The 14,755-nt window shown below is 45.3% G+C and overlaps 1 protein-coding gene across 6 annotated transcripts in view; it reads left to right on the top strand.

The window, feature by feature from the left end:
* Positions 1-448: 448 nt before the first annotated feature.
* Positions 449-14,755, top strand: part of RALY (RALY heterogeneous nuclear ribonucleoprotein) — a 90,513-nt gene continuing 76,206 nt past the window's right edge. The window contains exon 1 of one of the 6 annotated variants that reach the window (XM_010854869.1): positions 449-964. The gene's annotated coding sequence lies outside the window, so the exon portion shown is untranslated. The other 5 variants (XM_010854865.1, XM_010854870.1, XM_010854868.1 and 2 more) reach the window with 5 other exon arrangements.

Consider the following 14,755-nt stretch of genomic DNA (forward strand, 5'->3'; position numbering starts at 1 on the left):
CCCTCCGCCATCGCCCTCCTTCCGGCTCCTCCTCAAGTGGCCACCTTCGGGTTCCCTCCTCCTGGTTCGGCTTCCGGGCCCGCCTCCTTCTGTCCCGCTTCAATCTCTCCTCCCTTTTAGGCTTTTCTTCAGACCCCGCCTCCAACACCATGCCCTAAGGGCCCGTACTTCCCCAAGCTCGCCCGGTCCTCCCTCCACTCTTGACCCCTCCCCTGAGTAGGCCCCGCCCCGCCCACTCCTCCTCTTTTTCATGCTCGCCCTTCCCGGGTCTGCGAGGCCGCCAGTGCCTTCCATACTTGTCTCGCGCGCCTCTCTTCTCGCCTTAGCACCCTCTCGGCCCCGCCCCGCCTTACGCTCCGTACTGGTGTAAGAGAGCGTCTTATCCCGCCCTAGGCCCGCCTCCTTAGGCTCCCACCTCAGGCCTTCCTCCCTGTTAGGCCCCGCCCCGACCTCTCCTTTCTCTTCTCCCCGCCGAAGCTCTGGACCTTTCCAAAGCTAGGTTGAGGGGGTGGGAAGAGCAGCTGCGTCTCGGGAGCCAGGCTGTTAGGGCGGGGCTGCGGACGCCGCGCGAGCGTCGCCGGGCTCTTCTCTGGAGACCGAGGCGAGGGCAAGGGGTGGCTGGGCCCAGGCCGGAGCGGCGAGCGGGGCCGAGCTGAGAGAAGCCCCTCCGGGCACCCCCGCCGCCGCGCGCCTCAGTGGTCCGGGCCAAGGGAAGGACTCGCGGCTGCTGGGCTCGCACCGCTGTCAGTGCGGCGGGGTGCGCAAGCAGCGCGGAGGGCGGGCTGAGCTGAGAGAAGCTGAGGGGGCGACGGGGGCGACTCCCGCGTGTGTACTCAGCTCCTCACGCTGCGGCCGGGGCCGCCTTCTTCCTCCCTCCCTCCCTCGCTCCCTCCCTTCCGCCCCCGAGTGCGGCGGCACCGCCTCCTTCCGCGCGGCGCGGCTTCCTCCAGACCTCTCAGCGCGGGTGAGTGGGGGCCGTGAGCCGGGGCGTCTCCTTCAAGGTGCGGGGAGGGGGTGCTCCGGGTTCCTTTTCGGTCACCCACCTCTTCGCGCGGGCCGCTGCCTATTTTTAGAAACTCTTTTTTCGGCCCTTCTGGGAGTCTCGGGAGCCGGAGTAACTCCCAGCCCCCTTCCCCCGCACCTTCCCCTCTACTCGGCCCCGCCGCCTTGGGTCGCCGGCCGGGCCCGCCCGCGCCCGCTCCAGCTCCCGCTCCCGGCTGCCCTGGCGTTCCCTGCCCGCCTCCTCTCCGCGGGCCGGGCCTGGGCCAGGAGTTGGCGGGGTGGGCCCGCGCCCGCTCGGAAGTTGGAGTCTTTTGTGCTCGCGCCCCGCCCCGCCCGCCGAGGGGAGGAGGGGGGAGTGGAGGCCGCGCCGGGGAGGCCTCGGGCGGGCCCGGCCCCGGCTCCGGCCCAGACCTGGGGCATTTTCCGACTCTCCCTCCCGGGCTGGGTCTGCGGGATCCCCGAGACGCGCAAAACTGGACCCGCTTGGCTCCCTAAGGACCTGAGCGCCTCCTCGGTCCCCGCCTCTCCCGGTCCTGGGCTCGTGGCACACCTTGGGCTTCTTAGAGGAACAACAGCAGGCCCTCGAGCAGGGGCCGCGCGCCGCACTTCACGCAGCCTTTTCCCGGCGGAGCCTCAGTTTGCCTTTCAGTGAACCGGGAGAAAGAAAGTCGCCTTGCAGGGTATTTTGTGGATTCAGGGAGGAAACTGATGTGTGAGAGAAGTGTTTAATACCAACAGGTAACATTTAACGGACTTGACGCAGGAACTTCGGCAGCCTGTTTCATAGCCTGTTTCATAGAATGCTCAAGACTGCCTTCTGAGGTTACCCCCATTTACAAAGACAGAAATCAAGGCTCCGAGAGGTTAAAGAATGTGTTCCAAATCACAATGTGTAGCCACCGAAGTGTAAAGCCGTAGTGCTGGTGTCTGTTATTTATTTCTTAGTGTGAGCTTGTGTAATCTCTTAGTGCAGAACGGATTTTGAGTCCCATCATTAGATGAGAGACCTCTCTCCGTCCTCTCTGGTTCACGGGCCAGTGTCCATTATGGATGAAATTCCATCCTGGATCTGTGCGAGGTCGGGGGGAAAGGAAGTAATTACAAATTTCTTGCTAATATTGCCCCTTAGGAGTGGATGGATACAGAGGACTCCAGATTTCCAGCACACTTAAGTTCCCTGGGGTTTTTGGCTCAAGGAAGGCGTAGGTCATTTAAAGCAGTGAGGTCCATCTTTTGTTTGTTTATGGCATGTTCCTCCAAATCTTGTCTATTCTGTAGTGTTTAAAGGGAGGGGGAGCAGAAAGTGGCCTAGACTCTCCTGCTTTCAACTAGAGACTTATTTTCTTATTTTCAGATAAGGCCCAGAGGGGTAAAAGTGGACTAAAATTAACTTTGGCAAGTGTTCTAGTTTTCCAGTGTGTTTGATGCCTGTGTGTAAAGATCAGGCAGGGATGTTCCTAGGCCAGGTCTTGAGTCTACTGATATTTGCTGTAGTTCTCTGGAGTCTGGAGGATCCCTTTTCCAAGATTGTGGATTTAAGAGTAGTGGTACATAGGACTGCCAAGGGGTCCTTTCTAGTCTTAACTTTTTTTTCCTGCCTTTTCCCTCTTTCCCCTTAACTTCGGAAAGGGGAAGTAAGTTGTCTAAATTCACAGACTGCTTTAGTGACAGAATCAGAACTAGGATTTCAGTCTTCTGACTCTGAATATTTTTATTTCTACCATAGTTTGCCACCTTTTGAAAGAACAGTAAACTAGTTATTCAGGCCTTAAGACCCAGAATCCCGAGTGAAATCACCAGGAAGTTACTTAGTCCTAGCATTAAAAGGAAGCCAGGTTTTGTGCGCTGCAAAACAAATCATGCAATATTTGTCCTTTTGTGACTGGCAAAGCAGGCACTCTCATAAGTTACCACTATTGTTGCATAGTACTTTGTTTACGTTTTATAGTTCTCTCTCGTAACCATTATCTGATTTCATTTCTCATCTAGTTCCCTGAGGTAGCTTGTAGTGTTTGGTTTATATTTCCTTTTTTACAGCTCTAATTGAGAATTGAAACATAGCAAGGTTTAGGGCACTTGCCTTAGATCACCAAATTAACAAGTGGAGAGGACAGGACGTCTCTCATGGGCATAGCATTTGATTTGCTGTGGCACCATGAACTTGGCTACTCATTGTGATTCTCTGAGCCTCAGTTTCTTTATCTGTAAACTCTCACAGGGTTGTGTGGGGCCTGTGGGAAATGGCTGTGAAAGTGCGTTGTGGCAGTAGGCTAACACATATTAAGTACTTTCCATGTACCAGTCACTGGATTAAGGACTTGTGTGGAGTATCTCATTTAGTTCTCAAGAGCTACTGTGTGAATTAGGTACTATTATTAAACCCGTTTTGCAGAAGAAACAGTTTATATGACGGCTCAGGGTCATGTAATTGATAACTACAGACAATATAATTTTAAAGCTGGTATGCTTTTTTTTCTGTAAAGGTACACATAAGATAAAATTTTACCATTTTAACCACTTTTACATGTTCAGTTCTGTGGCATGACATATATTTACATTGTTGTGCAACTATCACCATCTGTGTCTAGAACTTTTTCATCTTCTTCAACTGAAACTACATATAAACACTTATTTTCCATTCCTTTCTCCCTCCTAGCAACTATTATTCTATTTTCTGTCTCTGTGAATTTGACTACTCTCGGTGCTTCATATAAATGAAATCATGCAATATTTGTCCTTTTGTGACTGGCAAAGCAGGCACTCTTAGTGCCTCCCTTAAGCCCAGAGTGCTCTGTAAATGCAAAATGATGATTAGGCCTCATCTGCAGTAGGGTGTGGCATGCAGTTCCCCAACAAGGACCCAGGCCTGCTTATACCCCTTTGGTTAAGCTTCCCTACCCCTTTCCCCCAACTCTGCAGATTAAAGTTCCTTATCACTGAGGCCTTTTTTGCAGATTTCTGCTTGCCCCTTCTGTGTCTTCTAAAGGGAACTCCTGCTCTTGAGATAGAACCCAGGGGACTTCCCAGCTTCTCCTTGTTTGCATCTTCCTTTCTGGCCATCCTGGGTTTGGGCGTATGGGACTGCAGTGATCGAGAGTAGCAGTGCTATGACAGCAGCTCAGATCAGAACTGCTCAGGATGATTAAATGGATTACCTTTATGACATGCTCCCTCTCCATGCCCTCCTCTTTCCATAAAGGCACACAAGAGGGATTAGTTTTTGGGTTTCTAAGAGGGTATTTACAGAGAAGACAATGGCACCCCACTCCAGTACTTTTGCCTGGGAAATCCCATGGACAGAGGAGCCTGGTAGGCTGCAGTACATGGGGTCGCTAGAGTCGAACTCGACTGAGTGACTTCACTTTCACTTTTCACTTTGATACATTAGAGAAGGAAATGGCAACCCACTCCAGGGTTCTTGCCTAGAGAATCCCAGGGATGGGGAAGCCTGGTGGGCTGCCGTCTATGGGGTTGCACAGAGTCGGACACGACTGAAGTGACTTAGCAGCAGCAGCAGCAGCAGAGGGTATTTATGGATCCTCGTTGCTTGCAGGTGGTTAAGATGGAATTAAATGCTGCATTTAGTCTTTCAAAATTCCCTTTGGTTTGACTGCTTCTGTGTCTTTGTGTGCTTTGGGGGGTGTGGTGGTAGCATGTGGTATTTATATTTGTGAAATGTAGTTGGAATTTTGTCTTGAAGCCAACAGAGGGTTAGGTTGGGAGGTGTTCCAAAGATGGATAATAGGGCAACAAAAACAGATTTGATCATGTTGCACTTGCCTTAAAAATCTGATGGCCCAATATTGCTTACATATTAAAGCCCAAACCCCTGAGTATGATAATAAAGTCAGAAAGTACTGAATTGTTTATTGGAGAGAATCTTTTATAGTTAAGGGACTTAAAGTCATAGACCAGGTGGCCACCTGGCCAACATTTGAGTAGGCTACCTGTTGAGATTCTGTTTCATTGGGAACCTCATTATTGGAAAGTTTTCCATTTACAGAACAGTTATTAAGCATCTGCCACACATAGCACTAAGCTTGGGAATTTGGGTGTCTCGGGGAAGACAGACAAAGAAACAGGCAGTGTGAGAAGTGTTGTGACGGGAACAAGCACCGTCAGAGAATGGAGGAAGGAAACTAACCCATCCATGGATGGTAAGGGTGGGAGTTCCTTGGAGAGATTGTTTAAGCCTACACTTCAGAGAAAAGACTAAGCCAGGAGGAGAAATCTGGGGAGCTGAGGAGGAGACAGGTAAGACTGTTTTCAGTTCAGTCACTCAGTCATGTCAGACTCTTTGCAACCCCGTGGACTGTCGTATGCCAGGCTTCCCTGGCCATCACCAACTCCCCGAGCTTGCTCAGACTCATGTTCATTGAGTCGGGTGATGCCATCCAATCATCCTCTGTCATCCCCTACTCCTACCTTCAGTCTTTCCCAACATCAGGGTCTTTTCTAATGAGTCAGTTCTTTGAATCACGTGGCCGAAGTATTGGAGCTTTAGCGTCAGTCCTTCCAATGAGTATTTAGGACTGATTTCCTTTAGGATTGACTGGTTTGATCTTTTTGTAGTCCATGGGACTCTCAAGAGTCTTCTGCAACACCACAGTTCAAAAGCATCAGTTCTTTGGTGCTCAGCTTTCTTTATGGTCCAGCTCTCACATCTGTACATGACTACTGGAAAAACCATAGCTTTGACTAGAGGCACCTTTGTCAGCAAAGGAATGTCTCTGCTTTTTAATATGCTGTCTAGGTTGGTCATAGCTTTTCTTCCAAGGAGCAAGTGTCTTTTAATTTCATGGCTGCAGTCACCATCTGCAGTGATTTTGGAGCCCAAGAAAATAAAATCTCTCACTGTTTCCATTGTTTCTCCAAATATTTGCCATGATGTTGATGGGACTGGATGCCACGATCTTTGTTTTTTGAATGTTGAATTTAAGCCAGTGTGTCTTTTGGAGAGGTGTTTTCTTTCTTCGTTCTCTTCCCTCCCTCTTCCCTTACCTCCCCTTTCTTCCTTAGGCAGTGGTAGGGGTGTAGAGGTGGAGATAGGATTTTCACATGAGTGACTGAAAACCTAGTTTTAATTCAATTTTAGCTTTATATAGAAAATGTACAACTGGAGGGAGGAAAATGGCAGCAGTAATGTTAGCCTGCTGTCCTTACAGCTGCCCCCTTGGTACTGTAAGGAAAGTTTCAGATCCATGGTGGGATATAGCTCACAGACTTTCAGGACGAGAAAGAAGGGGCAGTGGGGTACATGGGAGTCTATTCGTGGGCCTGAGGATGTTTGGTCTAGTCCTTGGCTACTCATTCAGTGCATGGGATTGTCCAAGCCCCTTTCCTTTTTATTGCTTCATAAAATAATCAGAGGGCTGAAGGATGAGGCCTGGTGACAGAAAAAGGATTTGACGTTCTTCTAGTGGAGAGTAACTATCAAATAACCTGAGACAGGCATCTGCTCAAGTATTGTTAGTTATCTCTTCTGTTTCTGCAGCCCTTCCATTTTCCTCAGTCTTTCTGTCACTGTCATAATGGCCTCCATGTGAATAAATGTGCTGTGCCTCCGGAGGAGGGGAGGAAGGATTGAGTATTATCCCTAGGTTCTAGTCTGCATCTCCCAAGAAGCCATTCAAACTGTTTGCTTCTCCTGCTCTCTATGTTGGGGTAGGGGTCGGGAGTTTGTGGTTGAATATTCAGATTTTCTTAGGCTCAGACACATGTATTTGGAGTGTTCCACTGACTGAAGTGCAAATCTGACTATTCTCCCACCATGCCCAGTGCTGTTCCGCTGGGGGAGCAGGGATAGCATTCAGTGGGCTTTTGACACTTGCCAAACTCGTGTTAACTGTAATTACCTAATACTCTCTGGATCTCAGTCTTCCTGTCTATAAAACACAAGGGTTGGACTGGACAATCTTGGATCATACTTTTACCTCTCAACAGTCTGAATGTTTGGTTTTATGGGAGTAGCTTGAGAATTTATCTCTGAAAGGAGGAAGGGCTTTGTGAGAATATTGAGAGTATCTCACAGGGTTAAATTCTGGGTTCATAGATACCTTTCAGTGTATAAATGATGGATATTGCTTTTTAGAGTGGACAAATTGCTGAAAAATTGCTTGTGAGATGAATTTACCAAATTATCTACTGAATTCCACTATAAACTTGGAGCTGTTGTCCCATGGGGCAAACTTGAATCCCGTGACTAAAAAGTTATATTCAAAAATGTAGCAAGCTGTTTAAAATCATAGAATAAAAGGAAAGTTGAAAAAACACTGTAAGATTCCCAAACACCACTAGGACTGGAAAAACACTGGACCAGAAATTTGCATTTCCTTAGAGCTTTGGCTTTATGAGATAACGTCTGCTGAGGTTACCTGGCCCTTAAAATGCCATCTGTAGAGACTGAATAGTTCTGTTTATTTGTCAAGGTAAGAATCATTGCTTTATTCCAAGTAAGTATTTTCATTTGGAAGGTCAGATTTAGTGTTGTTGGCCAGGTTTTCATTCTAGAGGCATTTATCTGATATTTAGCTATCTCCTGTTTGTTTGTTTTATGAAGGATTTCACTAAGCCTAGTTAAAGGTAGTGTTTGCCTAGTGTCTGTTGATCTGTTTGTCTAGTTTTCCTTCACAATTCTTCATGCTAGTGAAAGCAAATGCAGTAGTAGATTTAAAAGAATTGTCTCCATAACTCATTATTTCTCTAGGTCTGCTCTACATCTGGGCTTCCTTTCTGGAAGGTATGATCATGCTGCACTGAGAAGTCAAATGTTGTTCTCTGCTTAACACATACCATGTTAAAAGGCCTTGAGACTTTGTTCTTCCAGATAGCAGTAAGCTGGCTCTGAGAAATGGTGCTCTCAATATAATAATGATAGCTGTGCCTGAATCAGTTGAACACAAGAATAACTTTTCTTCATACCTTAAAGGCTCATCCTAAATTGATTTTCATACCAATTAAAAATAACTTTACTAAAATTAGGGTCTTGGGTAGAGTTACCATGATAAGTAGGTTACCTAGCTGCTGTAGCAAGGTTATGTCAGCTGCTTTCCATCCCTAAGTCCAGCTATTTGTTCCAGGAATTTGGAGTACCAACTATGAGTTCTCCCTATGGAGAACATACAAACCAAACAGGACATGATTGCTGCCTTCAAATTACATTCAGATAAATACAACAGGTCCTAGCTTATACTTACCTCTGCTGCCTTGGCCTGGATATTTTGGTTGAGGGTTCAAACTGAAAATAGCAGAATTGATGGATGTAGCATTAGGCTAGGAGGCCGATTTTAATATCTCACTTTCAGTGTTTGAATTTGTTTTTGACCTTCCCTCCCTCTCTTCCTTTCTACCTGTTATCTAGATTTTCTCCTCTGTTGCTGAGATGTCTATCAGCCATTGTGTAAAGTCAAGAACCTTAGGGTAAGAGGCGACATTGTCCTCCAGGCTTGGGGGTGCAGTCGCCTGCCTAGTGCTTGCCGTGTTCTCACATCAGTTCTTTGACTGGTTTCCAGAGTTGATAATGTCTAGCTTCTTACTTGAGGGCTTCCCTTGTAGCTCAGTTGGTAAAGAATCTGCCTGCAGTGCAGGAGATCCCGGTTTGATCCCTGGGTTGGGAAGATCCCCTGGAGAGGGAAATGGCAACCCACTCCAGTATCCTTGCCTGGAAAATCTCATGGACAGAGAAGCCTGGTGGGCTGCAGTCCATGGGGTCGCAAAAAGTCGGGCATGACTGGATGAAGAAAATTAAGTTTCAGACTTAATTATTTTAAGTTTTATATGCAGTTTTAAAATAAGATAGCTCTCTGTTTTGCTTGCAAGTAGAATTGAGGTGTGGTTTCCGGCATTAGTTGTTTTTTGTGTTGATTTTGGCTGCATCGTGCAGCTTGTGGGATCTTAGTTCCCTAACCAGGTATTGAACCCAGGCCTTCAGCAGGGACAGTGCGGAGTCCTCACCACCAGACTGTCAGGGAATTCCCATTTGATCCATGTTTGACTTGTTAATTATGACTAATCGGTGGTTTTTGAAACCCATTGCTACTGCCTCTGCCAGCCTTCTTTGAACACTTAGCAGCATGGAACCCTACGAAATGGAGTTTACCCTATCTTGAAGGGCTCTTCCTCGTCTCTTGTCCTTTCCCTCAAAAAAGAAATGTTATTTGGGATGCTGTGTTTTGTTCATGATTTCTTCCAACAATTTAGCATTGTCCGTGAGGTCTGGAAGAAAAGGAAATATGCCTGTGTTCAGTCTCACAGTTTGGGGACAGTATTGAAATCAGTCGGCCAAACTGTATGGCTCTCACTGAGTGCCTCCCTTGGTGCTGTGAGGGACGTGAATGTGTAAAACGGTCTCTTGTCTTCAGGGAACCTGTGGTCTCTGGGGAGATAAGGTAATCATGAAGTTGTAGCTGATAAGACAGTTTGGTTTAGAAGACTAACATCTTTTGTTTCCTGGAACTAATTTGGTCATAAAAACTGGAATAAGTCATTGTCTCCTCTGTGGAACTTCATTTTCTCATCTGTTGTTGTTCAGTCGCCAAGGCGTGTCCAACTCTTTGTGACCCCATAGACTGCTTCATGCCAGGCTTCCCTGTCCTTCACTGTCTCCTGGAGCTTGCTCAAACTCACATCCATTGAGTCGGTGATGCTGTCCAACCATCTCATTCTCTGTTGCCCCCTTCTCTTCCTGCCCTCAATCTTTTAGTATCAAGGTCTTTTCCAGTGAGTCAGCTCTTTGCATCAGGTGGCTAAAGTATTCAGCATCAATTGATGAATATTTAGGGTTGATTTCTTTTAGGATTAACTGCTTTGATCTTTTTGCTGTCTGAGGGACTCCCAGGAGCCTTTTCTAGCACCACAATTCAGAAGCATCTATAAAATAGGGTTAATAATCTATATCTTGCTTTCCTCACAATGTATTGTGAGGAGCAGGTTAGATGTTACTAAAACTGCATTATAAAAACAGATAATACAGTTTATATATGAAGAACCCAAGTCATTTGTCAGAGTTAATAGGTAAATAGCAGAGTTTTCTATAGAAGAGGAGATCTCTTTGGGCTGGAGTGACCAGGAAGAGTGGTCTGGATCAGCCTTGGGTTGGGAGAAAGAATGCTGGAAGCATTTTAGACAGAGGCAGTGATGGAGCAAAGGACTGTGGGCAGAACTGTTAAGGGGAAACAGTGAGTGTTCTCCAGCCACATAACTCAAGTCCATAGAGTTCAGCTTTAGTGGTTATTGACAGTTTTCAGAGGCATACCAGATCACACTCATCAGTTGTGCATGAGAAAATTCCTTTTGCTCCATATCCTTGTCAACACTTAGCATTATCTGTCTTTTTCATTTTTTGTTATTCTGGTTGGTGTGTAGTTACACAAGTGAGTTGTAAGAACCACAGTATGAACTCTTAGCAGTACCATAAAGGGGTAAAGTGATAGGGAAGTTCAGAGGAGGGAGGGATTGCTTCATTTGTGGTGCCTAGGGAACATTTTTGGAGAAGCGAGCATTTATACTGGGCCTTGTAGGACAAAGTGACCGTGTATTATCCAGGACCATCTTAAGTTCTAATATTCCTTCTGGTTGTGCTTATAATACGAAACACCAATGTTTCTGTGTTTGGACCAGATCTCCCAGATTACCCAGAAGCAGCACCCAGATACCTTTTCTCACGCGGTACTTCTCTCCTCTTCCCCTTTGTTTCCAGAAAGTATGGTCACAGGTGATTTGGGCTCTGGAGATGGAGAGAGGCTACTGTGTGCAATGGGAGCGACTTGAGCAGAAATGGAGATGTGTGACTACTCATAGATCAAGTGGCATCCATGTTCCTGCTGTTGGTCAGAGTGGGGAGGACATGTCCCATAATTTGGAGTGGGTGATACCCTCTCATAGTCTCCTAGAGCAGGTAGAAAAGGTAATAATATTCCTAAGCCAATTTGTACTTAAATTGATAGAAGGATTAGAATGAGCTCTTTGTCTATAATTTTATCGTTTCAAGGAAGCAGTTAATCCAGCAAACAGTCATACTTGAAGTATGTTGAAAAAGAGTTTGTCTTCTCTTAAAATATAGGGGGTAGGAAGGAGAGTGTGAAGACCTAAAGAGCTAGTCTCTCAGCACTCATCTGTTACTTGTATATGTGCTCAGGGAAAAATTGCCATTTCTTTGTCAGCTCTTACCCTGTGTGGTGCACCTTAGCTGGGTGTTATTTTCTATGGTTTTACCAAATCACTTTGAAGGCTGGTGTGAACATTGATCATGTCCTAGAGCCTTTCTTATTTGTTCTGTCAGCAGATATTAGGAAATGTACCATAAATTACCTGGTTTTGGCAAACAAGGTGGCCCTGCCTGCTTCCAGAGAAGCATGTTAAACATTAGTCAGCTCCTGATCCTGTATTAGGTTCTCTGGTATTTGTCAGGAGACACCGGGGATGTTAGAGTTGCCAGTGGGTCATTGACCTGGTCTATCAAGGAAATGTGTCAAATACTTGATTAAAAATCTGGCCTGGGTTCTAGACCTAACTCTGCCATTTATATTAACAACAGCTGCCATGATTTGGGTGCCCGTTGTATTGAGACACCATATTAGTACCTTGTGTTCATACTAATAGAGCTGATACTTACTGAAGGTTACTATGTGCTGGGCCCTTTGGGTGTGTGTTATCTAGCTAATATAAATTTATATATAACCTTAGAGAATTCATGTATATAATATATTTACATATAAGATTTTAATATATGGTATATAAATTTTAGATATAATATGTCTAAATATAAAAAATCATTCTCATCTCAACTCTAGAAGTAGGTACTATTGTTCCTTATCATATAGATAAGAAACTGAGACATCAGTAGGTTAAGAAATAAGCCCACAGCCACAGTGCTACCAAATCTTCTTTATTTTTAATATGGAAAATTTCAAACATATGCAAAGTAGACAGAGTAGGTTAATGAACCATGTTGTACCCATCATTCAGCTTCAGGAGTTATCTATTCATGGTCAGTATTATTTCATTTATGCCTTTATCTCTCTTCCTTATCCTGTGCTTTGAAATTTTGCTATCATCATATTTTGTCCTTAAGTATTTCACAATGTATTCCTTTTTAAAAAATTTTTGAACTTTTTTTATTGTGGTAAAAAATACATACAATACAAAAGTTACCACTTTAGCCATATAGTGCAGTGGCATTCTGTATGTTCATATCATTGTGTAGCCATCACCACTCCAGATACTTATAAGTTCACTTTCCCCCCTTTATTTTATTTATATATCTTTGGCTGTGCTGGGTGTTTATTACTGCACAGGCTTTTCTCTAGTTGCAAAGAGCGGGGGCTCCTTTTTCCAGTTGCAGCACACGGGCTTCTCATTGTGGTGGCTTCTCTTGTTGCAGGGCATGGACTCTAGGGCACAGGCTCAATACTTGAGATGATGGACTTAGTTGCCCTGCAGCATGTGGGATCTTCCCTAATCAGGGATCGAACTCGTATCTCCTGCATTGGCAGGTGTATTCTCTACCGCTGAGCCACCTGGGAAGCCCTCCCCACTTTATTTGTGGAAGGAACTGGATTGTGTATCCTGTAGAAATTTTGCTCATTGCCTTATCTGTGGTGTGTTTAATATGTCTCTATACTCTGTATTTCCTGTTAATTTGTGGTTGTATCTAGAGGGCAGTATTTCTTAGAATCCTCATAGCAGCCCTACAAAAATAGACTGAGAAAGGTTGGGTAATTTGCCCAAGGCCTCACAGCAGTCTTGGATTTGAACAGACCTACTTGTCTTCAAAGCCTCTGCTCTTTCCTTTTCACTGTTCATCCATTCCGTGACCTTGAGCAAATCATTTTCACTTCTCTGAGCCTTTAGTTTCTTTGTGTGCACTGAGGGCCCTTACAGGAGTAGCATTCTATGTTCCTTTGACGATTTTAGTGCCCACCATTTGACGGCATGATACTGGATGCTGTGGGTGATATTCATATGAATAACCTTGTTTTCAAGGAGCACATAGCCAGGGACTAAGCACCATAACCTGTTTCAGACATAGAGCCAGTTTTGGCCATTGTGGGGCTATAGGATCATTAATACCCCTTAGGGTTCCTAATTAACTTCCCTGCACCCTGTCTTGCCCTTTTCTAAGCCATGTTTGTCTCTACTGCCAGGTGTGTTTTCCTAAAAAAAAAAATTTTTGTTGTGTTCTCCCTGCTCATAAATCCAGCTTGAGGGATCTGATAAATAAGAAACAAAGTTTTTCCAGCAATAAACCTTCCCTCCTCGGATTGAATTACTATTTCAAGGGCAGTTAGTCTTTTTTTCTTTTCTATTTGGCCAAGGTGTGTTATTGCTTTTATGGAAATAGAATCTGGAGATGATAGAATAATGATGGAGTGAAGCTTGGGGAATGCCATCTTGATTGAGAGGAGAGCATACATTGAGCATTATACTGTTTACTTCCAAGGACACCTGACTGTAATGGGGCAATAGTGCTGTTTTGCAAAGAAAAGGAACTTCTAGTTGTGGAGTCCAGAGGGAAGAGTCTTAAAGGTATCCTCTTGAGATACTTTCATCTCATTGCTGAACCTTCATCTTACTGGCTAACCACGTTTTAAAATGAATGTCATATATAGGAGTAGAGTCCAGCAGAGCAGTGTTTTGGGTCTGTAGTAATTTGGGTGGCAGGCAGGTGGAACAGGAGTCCAGTTTGATATACAGCTAATATAGGTAGTAAAGTCAGATTTCAGGAGAAGTATAGTTTAGGGCATTTGTATCACTGGAGTGTCTTGAATATAATAGCTACCCAGGCAAATTTGGCCTTGGAGTACAGAATGAAGCAGGGCAAAGGCTAATAGAGTTTTGGCAAGAGAACGTACTGGTCGTAGCAAACACCCTCTTCCAACAACACAAGAGAAAACTCTGCACATGGACATCACCAGATGGTCAACACCGAAATTAGATTGATTATATTCGTTGCAGCCAAAGATGGAGAAGTTCTATACAGTCAGCAAAAATAAGACTGGGAGCTGACTGTGGCACAGACCATGAACTCCTTATTGCCAAATTCAGACTTAAATTGAAGAAAGTAGGGAAAACCACTAGACCATTCAGGTATGACCTAAATCAGATCCCTTAGAATTATGCAGTGGAAGTGAGAAATAGATTCCTGGGATTAGATCTGATAGAGTGCCTGAAGAACTATGGACAGAGGTTCCTGACCTTGTACAGGAGGCAGGGATCAAGACCATCCCTACGGAAAACAAATGTAAAATGGAAAATGGTTGTCTGAGGAGGCCTTATAAATAGCTGTGAATAGAAGAGAGTTCAGTCGCTCAGTTGTGTCTGACTCTTTGCGACCCCCATGAATCGCAGCACGCCAGGCCTCCCTGTCCATCACCAACACCCGGAGTTCACCCAGACTCATGTCCATCGAGTCAGTGATGCCATCCAGCCATCTCATCCTCTGTCGTCCCCTTCTCCTCCTGCCCCCAATCCCTCCCAGCATCAGAGTCTTTTCCAATGAGTCAACTCTTCGCATGAGGTGGCCAAAGTACTGGAGTTTCAGCTTTAGCATCAATCCTTCCAAAGAAATCCCAGGGCTGATCTTCAGAATGGACTAGTTGGATCTCCTTGCGGTCCAAGGGACTCTCAAGAGTCTTCTCCAACACCACAGTTCAAAAGCATCAATTCTTCGGCGCTCAGCTTTCTTCACAGTTCAACTCTCACATCCATATATGACCACAGGAAAAACCATAGCCTTGACTAGACGAACCTTTGT

The sequence above is a fragment of the Bison bison genome, unplaced genomic scaffold, assembly GCF_000754665.1.
Source record: "Bison bison bison isolate TAMUID 2011002044 unplaced genomic scaffold, Bison_UMD1.0 scf7180017864352, whole genome shotgun sequence".
Classification (NCBI taxonomy): Eukaryota; Metazoa; Chordata; class Mammalia; order Artiodactyla; family Bovidae; genus Bison; species Bison bison.